Source organism: Carlito syrichta, unplaced genomic scaffold, assembly GCF_000164805.1.
Source record: "Carlito syrichta isolate Samal-C Ts95f unplaced genomic scaffold, Tarsius_syrichta-2.0.1 Scaffold307093, whole genome shotgun sequence".
In the NCBI taxonomy this organism is placed as follows: Eukaryota; Metazoa; Chordata; class Mammalia; order Primates; family Tarsiidae; genus Carlito; species Carlito syrichta.
In genome coordinates this window covers 268987-283878 of record NW_007251189.1, presented here as the reverse complement: position 1 = coordinate 283878, position 14892 = coordinate 268987, and positions in this window count along the sequence as shown.

The following is a 14892-nucleotide window of genomic DNA, read 5'->3' as shown; positions in this document are numbered from 1 at the left end:
GCCCACCCTCCTTTCCACCCCAAGAGCAGCCACCCTCTCACCGCCTTCTGCCCCCATCTCCTTGAAGCCAGGTCCTCAGAGGAACCCAAGGCCCCAGCCCCGCCCCCAGTTTTGCATTCAATAGGAAGGCTCTGTGTTTGATCCTCTTTCCTCTGGGTTTTCCCTGTGAGATTAAAGCAGAGTCACTTTGAGAGATCAAGGGGTGCCACTTAGTCTCCTTCCTGGGCCTGGCTCCACAGAGCAGGGCTTCCCCTTACATCCCAGGGAGGGTGCTAAAGCCCAGGATCATCCTTTCGGAGGGAAGCTGCCTCCTTTGGGCTCCAGATCTGAAGCTCCAGGGACACATCCCTTCAGCCCAATACCCTCTCCATCCCGCTTCTGATGTCTGCCCTGCACTTTGAAAGCAGTCTCAGTTTCTCCCATCTTTAGGAGCCTCCTAAAACCCCTGGCACTTTAGGGGGATTTTTTTTATGAACCCAACGTCACTTCTTCCAAAGGCATCCTTTTATCAGCATTGGATTAAGAGAGGTTAGATGTTTAATGGGGAAAAGAGGCAAAAAAGAAAAAGGAGGAAATTGGATAAGAACACTGGGTTTGGGGGGACTCTGTGTGAGGGGGTAATTTAATAACGTCATTGTCACTGTCTTATGAAGGTTTTGCACCGCGCGGCTTCAAAAGAAAGGTGAATTCGGAGAGCGAGTGAAGCCCTGCACCACCCCATAAAAGACCGGGCAGTTTCATAAAAGCAGAGAGGGGGTGATAGCCGATGAGCTGGGGTCCGGGCCAAGCCCCCGCCGCTCCTCATTTCCGGCCGAAGGAGACACGCCTTTCCCACCCCACCCCCAACCCGCGAGCCCGCAGTCCAGTCCCCTGCTGGGGCGACAGTTGAGTCCAGCCGGCTCTTCCCGAATTTAAATTCTCCGGGCTTCTCTTCCGCTAGGGCTGGGCCGGCTGGGCCCGGCCGGGGGTGAGTGGGAAGTCCAGGGAAGCGACGTGGAGATAAGATGCAGGGTCGTTTTAAATGGAATCAGAAGCCTGGCCTGGGCCACCAGACGCGCTGATCAGCGGGAACAGCTTCGCTTCCCAAGAAAACCCCCGCTCGGGAGAGCGCCGGCGGGCATGGGGTCTGCCTGGGGCGGGGGTCCGCCGGCCCTACTCAGGTGACATCGTCCGGCCCTGGTCACCTTCCCCCGGCCTAAAGCGGGTCCTCCAGAGGCAAGCACGCGCCAGCCAGAGGGAGATGGCGAGGAGTCCCGGAACAGGGGCCACCGGTTTGGCGGTTTAGATGTGGGCAAAAATTTTATCAGGGGGAAAAAATATTTTTGCCTCTCTTTTGGTAAAAAGTAAGAACAAAAGGAGCTTCCTGTGAAATAATAAGCATTACCAGCTGTTGTGGATGTTGGTCTTGGGGCCTGAGTCATCTTCCAGGCTGTGGCACTGGCGGTTGCCATCAAAGGTCCCGTGACACCAGGTCCTCAAAGTGGGAATGAAGGGGGAAGGGGACGCGGTTCTGGCTGTCTGCCCCACTTCATCTGCCCGCCCCTCTGGGAACCCAGAGTTGCTGCAGGGTGCACCCTCAGGGAACAAGCAAGGTCCAGTGGATCTCAGATGCCAGGAAGTTGGGCTTCCACTGACACAGGTATCATGGCTGGACCATTCTCCCCACCCCTGTGACCACCTGCAGTGGCCATCCAGGTCAGCCAAGGGAGTTGATGGCAGTGTGCAGCTGCTATGAGCACCTCAAGACAGGCAGAACCTGTGGTTTCTGGAACTCTGATATGGACAAACACTCCCTCCTCTCTGCCCTCCTGGAAGAAGGGACAGGAGCCTAGGGCAGGAAGTTGGATGCTTTCTGCTTCCCTCCACCCATTCCCCAGCCTGCTACCTCTCAGCTCCCTGGCGGCAGCCAGCCCTGCTGCAATTCCTGCCTCTACAGCTGTCTGCCTGGGCTCCTGAATGCTCAACCTGGTGGCTTTCCAGTCCTGTACTATGGATGTCTGCCTCACAGCCCACATCTCTGTACCCACCACTGAGCTGGATGACCCAGGGCAGGATTGGTACCCTAAGGACCACCCCAAGCTTGAGGCATGCCCCCACCTCAAACCACCAACTGGAAGGGCCCAACGAAGTTTGTTTCTGTCCAAGGATAATTCTCTAACACCCAAAGGCCCAGATAACTTCCTTTCTCACCCTAGCTGAGGAGATGAGTGTTCTTCCTTCACCATCACTGTCCTGAAATTTGTTTTCATTACAAAGCATGCTGACAACCGTTTCTCATTTAATCTACATGACAGTTCTTTAAAAGGCTTCAAGAGGCCACAGTGCCTCTTCTCCCACAATGGTAGGGTGACCAGTGCTCTTGACTCAAATGGCCGGGTCAAGGTTGAGAATCAGGCCAGGTCCAATCCTCCTTCCAAAGTCCTGTCTCTTCCTGGCCTTCAGGGATGGCTCAATCTCCAACAGTGCTTTAATGCAAAGCCTCAGCCCTTTCTGGGGTCTAGACAGACTCAGAAGCCTCTCAGTGTCCCACTTTCCCCCAGAAGTGCCTGCATGGCTGGAAGCTTCAGGACCCACACACACACATTCCCAGGATGGCAAAGAGAACCTCCATCTGGAATCTGGGGACCTCACATGATAAGACCAGTCACTGTTCTAAGCACATGTGTATTAGCTCTTTCCATCCTCATCACAGGTTCTGAGGAGGATATTAAGGAATCATTCCTACTTTGCAGTTGAGAAACCACTGAAGAGAGAGAAAGCTTACACATAAATGAGAGTAGGGATTCAACCCTCTCCCTCTTGCTTAAGGTCCACACTCACAACCGGAGCAGTTAGAAAGGTACAAGACATTGGGTTCTGAGACTTTCCTTCCAAAAACACAGCCTGTGGTTTTTGGCCAAGACCTCTTCTCCTCCACCCCACTCTGGGATGAACTCACAAGGATGGGGGAGCAATGAACAACTAACCATTCTGGGCATAAAGAAGAAAAGAAAAAAAAAACAGCCCTCCAGGCCTTGCCTTCTTTGGGGACAGGCTGGGTGGGGATTGTGCAGGGGCCTGCAAGGAGGCCAGAGCCACTCTCAGGGATGTGGGGTAGGAGAATGTAACTGTTCTGCCCATGCAGGTGGGATGGGTCTCAGGGTCTGAGTCCAGAAATATCAGGAATATCACGGCAGCAGCTGATCCTAGAGACCGTAAGACACAAAGACCAGTCCTCCTCTGGCCCTTATAATACACAGAGGGCCTGATAACCTTTCTGGAAGGGAGCAGGACTCAGGGTCACCCAGTCCATTTTAACTTCTTAGGGATTATGGCCCCTTCACATATCCAGCAGTCCTCTCCCCAGAAAAACAAGCATAGGCATGAAGCTAGGCTTCCATTCCTGACATTTCTCCCATCTCTGACAGCCCATTAGAGCCACCCTAGCCCAGGGACAATTACCCCATCCATTTGATAGGGGGTGTAGCTGTGCCAAGATTTTTTCCGTCACATGACAGCTACCATACTCAAACTGCCCCTCGAGGATAAATTGGCCCAAGGGACAAAACCTAAGAGTCTAGCTGGGCTTGCCCACATCTGCAGCCTAACCTGGAACATCTTCTCTGTTCTGCATATACCTCTACTCAAAAACCTCAAGCACGTCCTGCATTCAAGGGAGAGAGTGGCCCAGCTGGGGCTTCTCCTGTTAAAGGCAGGACTTGGTTTGGGCTGATCTCCCCTTGGGATAAAGGGGACCCTGAGTGCAGGGGACTTCCTGGCTACTATCATCTTATTGCACCAAGGGTTCCTTTCTCTTGAGAAGGATGGAGGGACTCTGCTTGGAAATTTTACTTATTTTAATTTATTTATTTTGCTTTTTAGTCTGAGTCTCACTCTGTTACCCAGGCTAGAGTGCAATGACACAATCAAGGCTTACTGCAACCTCAACTTCCTGGGCTCAGGCAATTTCCTTCTGCTTTAGCCTTCCAAGTAGCTAGGACTTTTTGTAGAGACGGGTGGTGCTACATGGCCCAGGTTGGTCTCCATCTCCTAGTCTCAAGCAATCCTCCCACCTTGGCTTCCCAAAGTGCTGGGATTACAGGTGTGAGCCACCATGCTGGGCCTGTTTGTTTTTTAATAGATTTTGTCCAGCACAAAACCTTTCCAAGTATTGGACTATCCAAGGCCAGATGAACCCAACCACCCTGCTCCCCCGACTCCCAGTCCTCACAATGCCTCGCCCTCACCCCCACCCCCACCCTGTAAGTAGGAATCCCCCTCCCACTGAGGCATGTGTCAGGGTGGCCCAACCCAAAGAATCCTGGACCCTAATCTGGGCGGAGTCATTACAATGTGGGGTTTCTTCTCCTCAACTCAACCGACCATAAATGCTTCCTCTGTGAATCTCTGTCTCTGCGTGCCCTCTGTCAGTCTGAGCTCCCCCCCGCCCGGGCCGAGAAGGAGGCTGAAGCCCCTTCCCCTTCTCCTCAGGAGACTGGAGATGCGGTGGCGCCTAACAGCAGAGAGTTCTGAGTGTGGGAAGAACCTCCTGGCACCTCCTTCCCCCAGGTAAAGAAGCCCAACGCGCTCTCGGCGGGCTCAGCCTCTCTCTCGCCTGAAATGGAAAAACCTTTTTTGTGAATTCTGTGGACTGACTTTTATAGAGCCCCCTCCTAACCCGAACTAGTCTCCCCCACCCTCCACACACTGAGATTCAGAGCGCCTAATGAGGTACAGTGCTTCCCGTTGTGCAGTGGAAAAACTGGCCCTCAGAAAGGTGGAGGAACTTGCCCAGGTCACCAGCTGGAAGTTGACCAAGCCAGGATTTTAACCCACGTCGTCCAGCTTCCAAAGGCCAGATTCTCCGTCCGACGTCAGCGCCGCGCCCCCAGGCCCAAGGACCACGTTGCCTAACACCGAGATGGGCAACTGCGAAGCCAGGAGTATAATTTATAGACCCGGATCGGGGCCACCCTTCCCAGGCCTGTGAGACGGCTGCAGCCGCCATCCTCTCGGTCAGTGAGCGACTGGCGCGAGCCAGTTACCGTCAGTATCGGAGGAGCGGAACAGACGGAAAGGGTGGATAAGCACTTGGAAGGAGCGCAGCGCGCCGCGACGCGGAGGGACCGAGCGCTCCCAGCCCTGAAGCCTGGCGGTGAGTCTGTGACGGTGGGTCTCAGAGGGTGCCGGCCATCAGGAGCTGATGTGGCTCAGGGAGCGCAGGAGTGATGTCAGCGCAGGAGACAGAGTGCCGCTGGCCCGGGACAGGAGTGCGCGCTCAGGCTGGGCCCTGGCCGGGCGTCTCAGTCCCTTCCGCTGTCCCCCCCACCCCACACCCGGCGCCGCGCAAGGTGCGGCCGGGAGCTCCCTGGGCGTCCCTTTCTCGCCTGGGAGCTGTAGACCGCCCCGTCCTGTCCTCGCGGCTCCTTTCTGCGCGTTCCGCCCCTCCCCGCCGCGGTGACAAAGCGCAGCTCCCCAACTGCTGTCTTGGTGCGCCCCCCACTGCCGATCGCCAGAGGCGGAAGTCGCGGCGCGTCCCAGCATCCTCGCTAGCCCCGACCCCATGCCGGAGGCAGCGACCCAAATCCCCCACGCCCCGAGAGCAGCCTATCTTGACGACCCTACACCGCCCTCTGAGCCCGCCTTCTGAGCTGGCCCCCAAGAGGGATGGGTGGCTGGTCGCGGTCCCTAGGCCCCCGGCTTCTCGAGATGATAACTAACCGCGGATGGGGGCTGAAGATATCCAGCAGCTCTCCCGCGGGGCTGCCTTTCCTGACTTCCACTCCCCTCCCGGTTCTTTGAAAGGGAAAGCGAACAGTCACCCTACCACCACCACACCCCACACCCCCGGTCGAGGTATGGACAAGGAGGGTCGCATGGGTGGAAGTGCCTGGTCAGCCAGTGTGTTCAGTCAAGCCACCATCATGCCACCGACACATCCGTTACCTTATCTGTTAGGAAGTCCAGGCATTGGGGAGCCCCTGGGCACTTCTGTCTCTTCTGGGGACTGTCTTGGATCTCACTTCTAAGGAACATTTCTAATAAGACAGCCTTGCGGCAACTTTTTTCTGATACACTATTACAATGGCTCTGGAAGTGTGGCCCCCTGTCACTTGGGGACTCCTTGGAAATACAATGTCTGGGGCCCCAGTCTCCACCTATCAAGTCAAAAACTCTGGGGATGGACCGCAAAGTGTTTTAACAAGCCCTGCAAGTGATTCTGATGCACACTCAAGTTTAAGAACCGTCACCCTACAGACCTACAGATTTCATCATTTCGCTTTCTAAAGTTTCTGTGATTCTCCACTGTGGCTAGAGTGGCTTTTGTTTTTGTTTTTGTTTTTGTTTTTGAGATGGAGTCTCACTCTGTCGCCCAGACTGGAGTGTAGTAGCCGCTCCGGGCCACTGCAGCCTTGACCTGCTGGACTCCGGCGATCCTTCCGTCTCAGCCTTCCAAGTAGCCGGAATTACAGGCATGCGCTACCATGCCCAGCTGAATATTTGATTTATTGTAGAGATGAGGTCTCGCTGCCCAGGCGTGTCTCAAACCCACGGACTCAGGCAACAGGCAATCCACTCACCTCAGCCTCCCAAAGGCGCGGGATTATAGGCTGAGCCACTGAGCCTGGCTTTTTTTTTTTTTTAAAGCACACTTTTTTCTTTTTTTGAGTTAGAGTCTCACTCTGTCGCCCAGACTGGAGTGCAGTGGCCGCTCGCGGTCACCGCAGCCTCGACCTGCTAGGCTCCCGCGATCCTTCTGCCTCAGCCTTCCAAGTAGCTGGAACTACAGGTGCACGCTACCACGCCCGGATAATTTTTTGATTTACTGTAGAGATGAGGTCTCCCCAAGTTGCCCAGGCGGGTCTCGAACCCGCGGGCTCAGGCAATCCACTCACCTCAGCCTCCCAAGGCACGGGATTACAGGCTGAGCCACCGAGCCTGGCTAAGCATACTTTTTAAAGAAATCTCGAGTGCAATTTTGTGTATCTGTTACCCATATTTGTTCACCCCTCTTCTCTCCATTTTATCACCATCATGTATCTCTTTGTGCACTAACTTATTACCTAATGATGCCATTATCTAATTTAGTTCCTCATGCAAACTCCCATTTATCCACTCTCCAAGGACATGGAAATCCTCTGTGGCAGATTAGAAACTGTTCTGGAACTACAGCCATTGGAGCAGTATGGAAAACATGTCCTCCCCAGCGATCTCTCTCGCAAAAGGAGCCCTGAGTTCTTAAGATGTGATTGACTTGCTGGTTCCAGAATAGAGAAGACGGGCTCTTACATGTGTGGATACCATGTCTGGGTATCCATCTCCCATCCTGCTTGAGAACAGATAGAATGGAAAGGAGGGCCATGGAAGGAACTGGGGACAAGGGTGATACTTAGAAATAGGTTTTCTATGGACCCCCAAGGACTATGAGTAAGGACCCAAAGGGGTTCTGCCAGCACCTCCTCCCTGTGCTGTCTTAGGTTTGATTTATCCAAGAACTTTTCTTTGGGCTAGTTCAAGATGGAGATTGAGGCATCTGTTGTAGTTGGTTAAAAGCAAACAGCTTTGGAAGGAGTCAAAAAGGCCTGAACCATTAGATACAGACTTTTTTGTTTTTTGTTTTTTATTTTTTCTGAGTTAGAGTCTCACTCTGTTGTCCAGACTGGAGTGCAGTGGCTGCTCCCGGCCACCATAGCCTCGACCTGCTGGGCTCCAGTGATCCTTCCACTCAGCCTTCCAAGTAGCTGGAACTACAGGCGCGTGCTACCACGCCCAACTAATTTTTTAATTATTGTAGAGATGAGGTCTCACCAAGTTGCCCACGTAGGTCTCGAACCCACGGGCTCAGACAATCCACTCACCTCAGCCTCCCAAAGCGCAGGATTATAGGCTGAGCCACCGAGCTCAGCTAGATACAGATACTTTTTTATTTAATCGTATTTTTCTAGTATCAGACATACTCTGGGATGCTATTTACTAAATTAAAGTTACAGCAATGGCTGGACACAGTGGCTCAAGCCTGTAATCTCAGCACTTGGGGGGCCAAGAAGGGGAGATTGTTTCAGTCCCGGAGGTCAAGACCAACCTGGGCAACATAGGGAGACTGCATCTCAAATAAATAAATAAATAAAGTTACAGCAAATGTTAAAAATTAGGCAGTATAGAGCCAAGGTGCCACCAAGAATGTGAAAGAATCATACCCAATACTCAAGAATAAAGATGTCTTTAAATATCTTCTGTGTAGTGGGTACTATCCTAAATGCTTTGCATGTATTATGTCAATTAATTCTCACAACTCTAGAGAGTCAATAACTGTAATTATCATCCCCATTCTACAGAAGGAGAAACTAAGTCAAAGAAGGCTTAAATGATCATGCGACCTATTAGTGGCAGAGATGAGATTTGAATCCCAGCAGTGTGATGCCAGGGGCCAGGCTCCTACTCACTGGGTTCAATCCCTGCCCGTGGAAGCCCTATGATCTCAAAGAATGAATTTCATCTCAAACGTGACTGAACTAGTCGAAGTCTTAGAATAATACTGGAAATTTACTGGGGATTATTACTAGTAGTGTGAATTCACAGTTAGATGGTCTTTTCTTATTCGGGTAACATTTTCACTTCCACTGTCTCATGTAATGCAATAGTCCTGTCAAATGAAAAGGGCAACTATTATTATACGATTCTCACTTTACACATGAGGAAATTGAGGCCCAGAGAGATTAAGTACCTCCCCCAAGATCACTCAGCTAATGGATGGCAAATTGAGGAACCCTATTATTCCTTTTGACTTTTTCTTTATCTGTTTCTTTGTCTTTGTTTCATGTTTTTCTCTCATTTTCTCCTTAGACAACATATTCACATATCATCATGTTAATCCTTAGCATCCATCCATTAGTTTAGGCTGTGCAGCATTCTCCGTCCAGCATTTTCCTTACTCCCCTCCAGGTTCCTAATGAAGTAGGAGGGGCCAGAGTTATTTTCAGTTTCCAGTTGAGGAACCCAAGATTCAGAAAGTTCAGAGGACTTGATCAAAGTCACAGAGCCAGGACAAGAATCAAAGTCTTAGACTCTTCATGGGACAAGAGTATGAATTTTGCAGAGAGCTTTACAGAATGAATGAATTATTCTTAGTCCTTGCCCCATCCTTAAAGACTGGCAATACCAACAGATGTACAAACATAAGGCAGACAGTTGTGAAAACCTACTAACAATGTATAATTATATATGACGTAATGTACTATTAATCTAAGTTTTTATTATAATGAACTTAAAGTTGTTTCATAACTTCCATTATTGGCACTATGTCAACTTTGAATGTTTTCCTAATTATTCTAAAGCCTGCCTTACTGTTATTGGAAAGAATTAGAAAAGGAAAGAAAGCTCACTGTTTCAAAAATAGGTGTAGAAAAGGCCAAAGGAACCCAGATTCAGTATTTAACTCTGCCCTGGTCTTAGGCCCTAGGGAAGGACTGGGAGCAGCTCATGATACTAATCCTAGATATGGCCATTCAGCAGCCGAAGAGCTAGATTCACTTGAAAAATTGACCAATTTTCCTTTTATTAGAACTGTCCTTCTATTACAACCCGCTCATCTTCCCAATACAGGCAATGGAAAAAGAAAGGGCCCATGGGTTCTGGCTCTAAGTTAAGGGCATGATGACCATACTCTCTTCAGTTAAACCTCACAACCCTCCCAGGGAGGTAGTCTCCTCATGTACAAATGCAGAAGTGAAGCATAAAGAGGTTAAACAACTTGTGTGAATTCACAGAGGTAGTCAATGGGGACACCAGGAAGAAGCCCATGCTTATAATACCAGATTTTGCTTCCAATTGCCATAAATCCACTTTCTCTATGGATATTGATCGTGAGATCTTCTGATTCAGCAGGAGAGGAGCAGCAAAAAGCTGGTGTGGAGTGCAGTGATCCCTGGACTTAGAGCCCAGGAGGGAGGGAGACAAATCCCAGGGATCTTTGGGACGGAAGATGGTCTGCAACACCTATGAGAACAGAGTCAATGGTGGGGCACTGCTCTCAAACTTCCCCAGCCAACATTGCTAGTACTGCAAAGAGAGTTGGTGACATGGCAAGGGCATGCACTGGGAAACCAGACAGACTTGAGCTTGAGCCCCAGCTTTGCAGCTCACTAACCAGTGACCCTGGGCAGACCAGAGTTGCAGGATGTCAGGACTCAGACGTAGCTGTCAGGAGGATAATACAAGGCCTGCCTCTTGGAGCTGTTCTGAAGTTTTAATGAGATGCTGAATGAAAGGGGCCTCGCACAGGATCTGGCCTACAGTGAGTACCCCATAAAAGCAAGTTCTCACTGGTCTCCTTCTCCCACCTTGGCAGGGCCCTACTTCACTCTACTGTGTCTGAGGTTCTCTTTCTCAGCGTTCTACTCTTGGTGAGAAAGTGAGAAGCCCCTGTGAATGTGATGTGAGGATGACTGGTGTGCCAGGAACCACATATGTTTGAGCCTCTCTTCCTATGTGGTGGCTGACATATGCCCAGGAAGAAATAACTACATAGCACAATGAAGGTGCCTTCATGTATTTGTTGAATATCAACAAATGTGGATATGGTAAGTGTGAAATCAAAATAAAGAATAATCTGTCTGCCATCTCTGCAGGATTGTGGTAAATGGCACCCAGAATCCTATGCCCTTTCCACAAAGAACATTCCTGGGATTGGCATAGTGAGAAGAAAATCAAGACATGCCTAGTCTGATAATGGACTGTTCGCTTTATGGTAGACTAAGAGTGTAGACAGATGATCCATAAATAATAAGAGGGTGCAGTTGTCCTCTTAACTATAGTGGCAATTTAGAGTAACAGTTAAGTGCACAGATTTAAATTTTACTGCTTGAGTTCTAGTTCCAACTCGACCACCCACTATACTAGCTGTGTGATGTTCAATAAGTTTCTTAAATTCTTCAAGCTTCAGTTTTCTCATCTGTAAAATGGGCCCATATGAGGATAAAATGAGCTAGTACATATAAGGCACTTCAGAGACTATCTGGCACACAATAATCCTCAATAAATGCTATTATTATTGTGGTATGTTACGTCCCCAAATGTGAGCCTAAGGGAGTTTATAGAATGAAAAGAAGATGTGTGAAGAACCCGGTGACTGGAGCAGACACACCAGTGGGCAAAATTATATTTGGAGCGAAACAGATCTGAGTTTCCTGTTTTTTTTGGTGTTTTTTTTTTTGAGTCAGGATCTCATTCTAGAGATAGAATGAAAATAAATAAACCTTTCTCACTCTGTTGCCCAGACTGGTGTTCAGTGGCATGATGATGACTCATTGCAGCTTCGACCTCCTGGGCTCAGGTGATCCTTCTGCCTCAGCCTCCTAAGTAGCTGGGATGTCAGGTGTACACCACCATAGAGAGATCTTGTCTCTACAAACAATTAAAAAATTAGCAGGATATGGTAATTAGCTACTTAGGAGGCTGGGATAACAGGTGTACACTACCATATCCTGCTAATTTTTTAATTGTTTGTAGAGACAAGATCTCTCTATGTTTTCCAAGCTCAACTCATGAGCTACTGCTCAATTCCTGGGCTCAAGAAATTCTCCAGCTTTGACCTCCCAAAGTGCTGGGTTTACAGACATGAGCTACTGAGCCTGCCCAGAACCAGGTTTTGATACTGGCATTACCATTAGCAGACTTGAACAAGGTACTTAACCTTCAGCAGCTTCAATTTCCTCCCCTGCAAAATAGGGCTGAATGATAGCTGTATTGCCCTCTTCACAGGGTATTGACCCAAACAGGGCCCTACGGCCTGCTGTATTCTTATGACTTATGAAGGTTTCTTCTGCTTATCAGGGAATATGCCCTTGTGGGAGAAGCCTCACTTGAAGCCATTGCCAAGCTCAGGCCCTAGTGATCCATTAAAACCTTACCAGTGTCATGGATATGAGGAGGCCTGGAATGCAGGTGTGGAGACAGGATGGAGAAAATGAGAAAGATATGACAGCAAGACAGCTCATTCCTCCATACTGTTCTCTAAGGAGCATCCTGGCCAGGGCCTTACAGTAGTACTATCACTAGTGTGATGCCACAGATATTGTCAATTACCACAGAACTATTCCTGCCAGTCTGTCTTTTATTTTGGTGGAAGAGGTAAAGTTTGGTGGTGTGGGACTTTCTTTGGTGTCTGTAGGAAGTGGACGTGTAAGAAGTGAAAGCGGGAAGCCATGTTGTGTGCTGTCCTCAATGGAATGTTGGGAGACGGAGGAAATACATTATGAAGATTTCTCCTTTTTGGAGAAAGCTGACTTAGAGGTACAGAAAATTTGGGAAGCAAAACTCTTTGATCCCCTCTCATCAGCTTCTACTTCCAATGCCTTGTCCCGGGCCCAGCAGAAGGTTCAGGTGTTATTAATCTTTCTAATAAAGGTCCCAGAAGTCCTCAAATGATTCTTTAGTTTCACTCAATCTAAATAACCTTTACTGAGGCCCTACTGTGTGCTCTACATGTGCTAGTCATTTGGTCAGAGAGTTGACTGTGACAGAGACAGCTGTTTCCCCTTCTTTTCATGATAAAAGGCCTTCCTGCCTTCCTCTGTGCACATGGCTTCCAAATTTAAAGACTACATTCCCCTGCCTCGCTTGAAACTAGGGACTTCCTTGGGACTACATTCTGGCCCAATGGGATGTCAACAGAAATGTCACGTGGCTGTCTCCTGATACATTCCTTAATAAACAGACATGGGCTGAGTGTGGTGGCTCACACTTGTAATCCTAGCACTTTGGGAGGTGGGGATGAGAGGACTGCCTGAGTCCAGGGGTTTGAGGCCAGCCTGGGCAACTTGGAGAGATCTCATACCTATAATAAATAAAAATTAGCCAGGCGTGGTGACACATGCCTGTGTTTCCAGCTACTTAGAAGGCTGAAGCAGAAGGATCGCCTGAGTCCAGTAGGTCAGGACTACAGTAACCATAATTGTGCCCTTGCACTCTATCCTGGGTGATAGAGTGAGACTCTGACTTTAAAAAAAAAAAAAAAACAGACAAAAATGTATGAGTCCTTTGTTTTGTATGAGCTCGTTCTTCTGTCCTGCTGCCTGGAACTTGTCTAATAGCTTCCTGGGTCTACATAAAATGGAGCAACAAAGTAGAAGCAGCTTGGAGCTCTGGCATCATGAAGCCCCACATCAACCCTGGACCTCTGAGGTGAGAAACTGTAAGCCTTTACCTTGTTTGAGCCCTGGTTATTTTAGGTTTTCTAAGACTGGAAGCCAGAGCTATTCCTCACTAGCACAATATCTGAGACAAGTTCTTGACCTGTGGGTGATGAGAATACATGATCCCTGTGTTGTACTTGCCTTACAAACAAAGAGGTAAAGAGAACAGAGCCAGAAAAAACAAAGGCCTACAAGGGAATGGGAAGTGAAGGAGCCATGTTTTCCAAATAAGAGAGAGAGAAGAAAATTTGAGTTCCCAAGTCTTTCAGAGTGGTGATAAAGGAGAGGGTATGTATGTTAATATGCAATATTTTTCACCGACAAATTATACAACTTCATAGAACTTTAGGCTTCAGTAAATCCTTTTCCAGGCGGGCAACTAAATCAAAGAAAAAAAGGTGCTAGAGCACAACCAGACTTGATTATTTTTATGTGTACAATATGCCACTTTAAAAAAGAAATCATTTTACCTGCACAGTGATAACACATAAGTGAAATATTGGGGAGAGATTGCAAAGAAGACAAATGAAAACTTTTTCTGGGGATAGAATGAAACTGAACAAGCCTTTCTTGGGAGACCAAATGAGAAAAACAGCCAACTCTTCTATTTCTGCTCCCAATTTGCTGTAAGACCTTAAGTGAGCTATTAAACATCTTGGACCTTATTAAAATGGGGTGGTAATTTCATATAGAGTGAGTATTGTTAAGCCTTCTTGATTTCAAATCCAAGTTGAGCCTCTCCCGCAGAAACTGTAGCTTTTGTGAGCTGTTCACTTACTCCTGGGGAGGTAAGGAGATATGTCTGAAGAGCTAATGCAGTGACAAATAGATATTCCATATGTTAACATAAATGCCTCAAACTTTCATTTCCTTGAAGGAGAAACATTAAGATCTCTGGCCTGTTTTGCATGCTTTAGCCTTGAGTGGGAAATGCTCCCAAGTAAAATAAGAAGCCATTTCAGAAGTGTTTCTCCTTTCCCACACCAGTTATTGTCTCCAACAACTCATTCTCTGTCTACTGTGTTTTCCTGTACTGGTTTTAAGATAGGGAGTCTCCACCCCTGTGATCTTCTGCTAGTCTAGCCACTTCTTTCTGGCTCCCATGTGAAAAATGGGGGACAGAACTGAGAATTATGACATGGCTGGCTAGGCAGCATGATTGTTACTTTTCCAGTCACCATCTACCCTGGAGGTGGCAAGTTTGACGATGTGGGAAAATTCCCCTGATAGCTAGATGCACTGACTTCGAGTCAGATCAGATTAATATTTTCAAATACAATTGCTGTAGTACTGGCCAGGTCTACTTTTAGCCTATGCATGAGGATAAGGAATAGCCACCCACAGTTTGATGCAGTTGTTTCTTAGACCAAAACCCAGCACTCGAAAGTTAAAAGCAAGACACACACCAGTCCTCATGGATGCCCTCCATTCCATAGGTGTAGACAGAAGTAATAGGAGCTTGGTTGAACTGGAGTTGAATCAAAGTCCAAGAGCTCAGATCAGGGTCATGCGTAACATCTTTGGTCACTGGCTGTGCTTTATTGAGGCCCCGGCACAGCCAGGAGAATGGGCCAGCGGACAGTAAAATGAGTGGCTCCTGCCACTCTCCAGCTGGGGTGACCTTGCAGAAGTCACTGCCTGCCTTGGGCCCTAGTCAGTGAATAAAATACCAGTCTCAGCTCTGCCACACACTAGGTAACCTTGGCCTACTCACGATATC